Source organism: Plecotus auritus, assembly GCF_963455305.1.
Source record: "Plecotus auritus genome assembly, chromosome: 11".
Lineage (NCBI taxonomy): Eukaryota > Metazoa > Chordata > Mammalia > Chiroptera > Vespertilionidae > Plecotus > Plecotus auritus.
In genome coordinates, this window is record NC_137777.1 from 19169145 (window position 1) to 19176643 (window position 7499).

The 7499-nt window shown below is 38.4% G+C and overlaps 1 pseudogene across 1 annotated transcript; it reads left to right on the top strand.

Annotated features, from left to right (window-relative positions):
- Positions 1 to 6071: 6071 nt before the first annotated feature.
- Positions 6072 to 6601, top strand: LOC308236646 (large ribosomal subunit protein uL22-like; annotated as a pseudogene). Its single transcript has one exon. The product of its transcript is annotated as a large ribosomal subunit protein uL22-like (transcript).
- The last annotated feature ends 898 nt before the right edge of the window (positions 6602 to 7499 follow it).

Genomic DNA, 7499 nt, shown 5'->3' on the forward strand with positions numbered 1-7499 from the left:
TAGATGAGACATAACGTCTACCATGAAATAAAATTTTTAGATCCACTGATTGTTCGTTAGTTCTGGATAGTGAACACCCTTCTCAAGGAGAAATGCTTTAATTTCTATTAATAAGGAAGCAAAACGTTTCAAAACGTTTTCTCTTGATAACCAACGTACCTTGTTATGCAGCAGAAGATCTGCGTATTCACTCTCCATTTCAACTAAAAATTCTTTAAATTGGCGATGATTAAGAGCTTTAGCTATAATGGAGTTGATAATGTTAATCACCAATTCCATAACTTTGCAAATTTCTTCTGGAAATGTCTGTGCACAAAGTGCTTCTTGGTGAATGATGCAATGGTAAGTAAGTATCTCGTGATTAATTTTTTCTTTCAAAATAGCAACAAACCTGTTTCTTACACCGGTCATACTTTTTGCCCCGTCTGTTGAAATTGAGACAATTTTATCGAGTGGAATATGATGCTTTTCAATGCACTCAATTACAGCATTTGCTATATCCTCTCCACGTGTTTGACCTTTGAGTGGCAATAATCCTAAAAGTTCTTCTTTAGGACCTGTAGATGAAATAAATCATACAAAAAGTGAAACTTGCGCTGTATCATTTATGTCACAAAACTCGTCAACTGCTATTGATAAAGCTGAAACCAATTTAAGATCTTTGACTTGCTGGTTGGTTATATTCGAAGACATTTTGACTGTTCTATCTTTCACTGTTTTAGCAGACAATGGTAACTCTAATTTTTTTTAGAATATCTGCTTTGTTCTTAAAATCCTGAAATAGCTCTTCGGATGCATTTATTAAACAATTTTTTATGTATTCACCGTCTGTATATGGTTTTCCTCTCTTAGCAATCTCTTGACTAACCATAAAACTTGCAATATTAACATTGTTGGAAGATTGCATCCAGTAATTAAATACAGAACTTGATTTTTCTTGACTCTTCTGAAGTTCCTCAACTGCTTTCTTTTTTGCATCACCGACAGGATATTTAGTACTAAATGACACATGTTTAGTTGTAAAGTGTCTCTCCAAATCTGATTTTTTGTTATGCGCCAATTTTTTCCTGACAAATAAGACAGGTCAGAAGGCCATTTAAGTTTTGAATAAATGCGAAAGTCTCAGCCCAGTCATCTTTAAATTCACGGTTTTTGTCTTCCGTTTTTCTTTGCTTCTTCTTTGTAGCCATGTCAAACAGGGCACCTACAAAAAGGTTTCATTTTATAATAATAAAGCCACCAACACAAAATAATTACAATTCTTAAATTGATGACAAAAATACCTGTAGGATTTGCAGCTGGTTGGAAAAATACAGGTAACTTTATGCTTCGAGTAGGTACTTTTGTCACCCGCGCGCGATTTGCGGACACGACTAGCACTAACCACTGCACATGAGACTGCTGGCTGGCGGGCTCACTCAACTCGTGCACGAATCGCCCGCGCCTCCCCCGCACTGCGTATCCCGTGGCCCGCCTGCGTCGCGTCTCCCGTAGCCCGACCCACCGACACCCCCACTTCTTCTAACGCCACTTCTTCAAAATAGACTCGCCCAGGCCGAAAACCGACTTCTGCGCGTGGGCCACGAAGTTTCAATCGCACTGTACGTGCACACCCGCACGTGGTATTCTGTGGAAGAGCCACACTCAAGGGGCCAAAGAGCCGCGACCACTGATCTAGAATATTGAAAAAAATCTTGAACTGGATCCCAGGAGACCTGTGGAACCATGTTTGCCTTTTCTACTTGGTACCTTGGTGATCAAGAATTAATTTCCATGTCTGGCGCTCATTTTCTTCATTTGTATGATGAGAAGATTGAAATATATGATCTCTGAGGTTCTTCTGAGTACTAAAATTCTGTGATTTTTTTTTTTACTAAGCACACTCATTTTCTATATGTAATTTCCAATGATCCATGTGAATACAGTGAAATGCTGGTGGTATACATAACTCAGAACTGAAAGAAATGCCTTTGGATGAAGCTTTGGGAGGTATAAATGAGGTACAGTGATTGAAGCCCTTAAAACACTATACCATTTATATTAGTTTTTTTTTGCTATGTAAGAAATTACCACAAATGTTGCGGCTTAGAACAATATACATTTATTACCTCATGGTTTGCATAGGTTAGGGGTCTGAGCATGCTTTAGCTGGGTCTTTTGCTCAGAGTCTCACAAGGTTGCAATCAAAGTGTCAGTGGGCTGCGCTCACTTCTGGGGCTTGGTCTTCTTCCAAGCTCTGGTCATTGGCAGAATTCATTTCCTTGAGCTTGTAAAATGGAGGCCCTTATTTTCTTGTTGGCTGTCAGCCAGGAGTAGGTGGCTCTCAGCTCCTAGAGGTTGCCCGTAATTTTTTGCTCTATGGCTTCCTCATAAGCCCTCTCAAAACCTGGAGCTTATTACTCAAGCCAACAAGAAATGGTCCTCCCTCCGGTCTGCTAAGATAAAGTCATATATAATTGTTACTGGGTTTAATAGTGTCCCCCAAATTCATGCCTATCTGGAACCTCACAATATGACCATATTTAGCAAAGCGATCTTTGCCTATGTAACTAGTCAAGTTAAGATGAGTTCATACTGGAGTAGAGTAGGCCCTGATCGAATCACTTGTGTCCTTATAAGAAAATAGAGGCACCCAGGCACACAGAGGGAAGAGAGGGATATGACAACAGAGCCTGAGATTGGAGTTAGGCTGCTACAAGCAAAGGGACGGACACTAAGGATTTGTGGCAACCACCAGAAGCTAGAAGAGGCAAGGAAATATTCCTCCCTTAGAGCCTTCAGAGAGGGCATAGAACTACAGACACCTTGCTTGCAGACTTCTGGCCTCCAGAACTGTGAGAGAATGAACTTCTGTTCTTTCAAGCCACCACATTTGTGGAACTTTGTTATGGCAGCCCTAGAAATCTAACACAACATAATGTAATCATGGGAATAACAATAATTCATTACCATTGCTATATAACATAACCAAATCAAGGGAGTGACATCCTATTACTTGGGCCATTTTTGTTGGTTAGAAGCAAGTTACAGATGCCTCCCATGCTGAAGGCGCAAGGATTATGCAAGGCAATGTCTTATTGGGATCATCTTAGAATGTATCTGCCACATCAGTGCAAGGCTATATTATTTTATTTTGTGAAAGTGGGCCCTTCCATTATGTAGGAATTGAATTAAGCAGCCTTATCTAACTCTCTTTATCATTTGTAACTATTTCAAAATTATCTAAAAAGATATTTTATTAAAGAGTTTCAGCGTATCTGATTAAAAAAAAACCACACAAACCATGACTTTTTTTCTTTAAAGTTTATTACCCCTGACATTTTCTGTGCTCTTAATTGCCTTTTAAAAATGGATATGTAGATATTTTGGCTACAAGTTGTTTTGAATTTAAAAGTCAGTCATTTGAAAGTATAAAAAGAAACACAGAAATTTATTAGCTAAACTCTGCCTTTTTAAAGGACAATAGACATATGAAAACATGCTCAACATCACTAATCATCAGAGAGATACAAATTAAGACCACCCTGAGATTTCACCTCACACCTGTCAGAATAAATCAACAAACAAGTGCTGGTGAGGATGTGGAGGAAAGGGAACCCTCATGGACTGTTGGGGGGAATGTGGTTTGGTGCAGTCACGGTGGGAAATAGTATGGTGTTTCCTCAACAAGTTAAAAATGAAACTACCTTTGACCCAGTGATTCCACTTCTGGGAATATATATGAAGAAACCCAAAACACGAATTCAAAAGAATATATGCACCCCTATATTTACTGTAGTGTTACTAACAATAGCCAAGGACTGGAAACAGCCCACGAGCCTATCAGCAGGTGAATGGATAGAAAAGTTGTGGTACATTTACACAATGGAATACTACTCAGCTGTGAAAAAGGAAGAAATCTTACTCTTGCAACAGCATGGTTGGACCTGGAGAATATTATACGAAGTGAAATAAGCCAGTCAGAGAAAGACAAATACCACATGATCTTACTTATATGTGGAATCTAATGAACAAAATAAATTGATGAATAAAATAGAAACAGAGGCGTGGACACATGGAACAGATGCATGTAATTCTGTTGAGTGACAGCTGGATGAAAGAAGGTAAAGGAATTAAGCAACAAACAAATATATACATGTATAGAAATATAACACATAGGCACAGGGAAAATTGTATTGATAGCCAGAGGGAAAGTATGATGGGGGGATAGGTGTAGGTGGGCAAAGAAGGGGAAAATGGGGATGGAAAGAGACTTTGCTTGGGGCAATTGGCACATGATGCCGTGTGTAGATGATGTTTTATTGAGTTGTACACTTTAAACCTGTATTGTTTTGCAAACCAATGTCACTTGAAAAATTCAATAAAAAATTAAATATCATTAGCACTCTGAGATATTGGTCAACTGATCAGTATTCCATTGAGCAGCTGCCATATACTTCACATTGTACAATATTATTACGTATACTTCAATACATATTCGCTACTTAAAATTATAAAATAATGTGGCCAAATGAAAACTCTAAGTCATTGTAAGAGTCATTGCTCTCAGATTACTCTACCTAAGATATACTAACACAAAATATTAGTCGATTCCATAATATTTATTAGATTTCACAAAACTGGAGTTCAGGGTTAGCAGGAACCAACCAAGCAAAGTGATGACTATAAGCTATAGGTACTCTGTGGTTTCACATTGTTCTTGAATCCAAACTTCCACCAGTGCTATGAAAGGCAGGCAGATTTGTGAACTAATATTCCAAACACATCTCTCATATTTTCCAATGGATTTCTTTGTGGGCTGTGAGACAGACATGTGTTTTTCTTTGGGTACTGCCATAGAACTCCCTTATGGGATAGATTTCAACCCTTAGTTAACCTTGGGAAAAATAATTTCCTTATATGTGAACTTGGTGTATATTATGTTGCATAACAATTTTGGGTACATAGTTCCTGACTTTTGAAATATTCTCTGAGGTTCATACTTATATTTCAGAGATAGTTTGTTTGAAAATCTATCAGTATTGTTAAAGATAGAGGCTAATATACACAGTGCTATCAAAATCAGGTCCCTAAACTATGCCTGATTCTGTAAAGATCACAATCAAAGTTCTCCCCTCTTGCCAAATTCCTATCTTTAACACTGCCTGAATAATTCTTTAGGGTATTGGTGTTTAATACTGCCAGAAAGAGGTATTAAATGCTATAATCCCAGAAATGTTATTTGGATAATATCAAACGTGGAAAAATAAAGCACATTCTAGGTCTTTAATCTTAGAGTTACCATGTAATATAATGAAGTGAAATTGCTTCATATAAAGAAGTTCATATGGTTGAGTTCCAGGCTCTGGATTTTAGCAAAATGAACTGAAGTGTTCTACAAGTCCCTGATGAAACTTAGATGATCAGAGGCTGCAGTTCTCCTTTGAGTTTTCTGTATTAGGTCTCTCAGTGAGAGAGGCCAGAATCTGATAGATAAAATCACAAGCTCTGGAGTGGATTGACGGAGTTCAATTTTGAGCTTTGGCACTCTTTAGCTATAAAATGGGATGGTATGGTACATCATAGGGAATTTATGGTGATTAAATAATGAATGTAAATTGCATAGCATGAAACCTAGCATGTAGGAAGTGCTTAATATTTATGCTAGCTAAAATGCATCATTAAAAATGAAATTTGAACTCAATACGCACTTCCAAGTGTCTATGAGGCAAACTTAGCTATGGAGAAATTTGCAAATTATCTTGGGATTTTCTTTGGACTAGAATATTTTGACACCACCCATCTTGGTAAGAAGGAACATTCACTGACCACCTACTGCATGTCATGCCAAATGATATGTTAGAATCTTTGCATAGATGAGCTCATCAAATTCTAAAAAAAAAAAAAGATATGAGAGATTCTCATTTCAAAATAGGGAACTGAGCTCAAATAATATTAACAAGTTGCAGAGCTGTGATTTAAATTCACATCTGCTCACTCACTAATCCAAGCTCTTTCTGCTCCACCATGCTGCCTCTCAAAAAGCAAAGCCTCCTTCTCTTCCCAAAAGTGGCCTGAGGTGACCTCTGAAAATGGTTCACTATTCACTTGACCCAGAAAACCCCACAAAATCATGCAAATCAAGAGGTTCAAATCTTTGTGTTCACTTTGAGAACACTTGTGACATTGCCCAGGTCATCAAGGGTATGCATATCCAAAAAGACAGCAAGTATTTGAAGGATGTCACTTTACAGAAGCAATGTGTCCTATTCCGTTGATACAGTGGTGGAGTTAGGTGTACCCAGGCTGAAGAGTGAGGCTGGACAAAGGGTCGGTGGCTCAAAAAAAGTGCTGAATTTTTGCTGCACAAGCTTCAAAATGCAGAGAGTAGTGCTGAACTTAAGGGTTTAGATGTAGAGTCTCTGGTCATTGAGCACATCAAGGTGAACAAAGCTCCCAAGATACTGTACAGAACCTACAGAACTCACAGGTGGACTAACCCACACATAAGCTCTAATTGCCACAGAGAGATGATCTTACTGAAAAAGAGCAGATTGTTCCTAAATCAGAGAGGAGGTTGCACAGGAAAAAAATGTTGAAGAAACTTATGACCCGAGAGTAAATTAAGCCAGCATAAAATAAATGTGAATAAAAGTTAAAAAAAAAACAAGGCCTCCTGAAATTCACCCATGTTATATGATTTCTGTGCAATGAGGAGAAAAAATAAACCTAGAAAGTGATGAAGACTTTTACTCTACAGAAAACTTGACATTTCCTGTGAAAAGGCATAAATGGTTTCAAATGGCAAACAAGCCTAGAAACTCCTTGGGAGATTTTGAAATATGATTGGAATACATAATCAGCCCTGGCTAGTGTGGCTCAGTGAGTTGGAGCATCATCCTATGCACCAAAAGGTCACTGGTTTGATTCCAGGCACATACCTAGGTTGTGAGTTCAATGATCGATGTTTCTCTCCCCCTCCCTCTCCCTCTCCCTCTCCCTCTCCCTCTCTCTCTCCCTCTCCCTCTCCCTCCCATCAGTGAAACATATCCTCAGGTGAAGATTAAAAAAAAAAAAGAATTGTGTAATCAGGCACATTCTCAGAATTGCATGTGTAGGTTTTTGCATTTTACTCCCACCCACACATACATGCAGTCGCAGTTGCCTGGAACAGTTTGTGTCTGTTGGCAATTTTAGACTCAGATAGGATGAGGGTGGCTGGGAATGGTAGGTGGGAAAAAACTAAATTTGCACTTTGAAAAGATCACACTGGCTGCAGTGCAAAGAACAGATTAGAGAAAGGCCAGATGAATGCAGGATGATAAGTTAGAAGTCTACTGCAGTAGTCCAGGTGAAACACAGTGATTCTTAGACTAGTCAGTGGATTTGAGTTTGAAGTTATGTCAGTGGGACTTTGTGATTGACTGGATCTGAATGTTGAAGTGAGGAAGGTTCCAATAGAGCTCATATTTTAGGGGAAAGATCAATACCGTGATTTTTGTGTATGCTGAATTTAAATA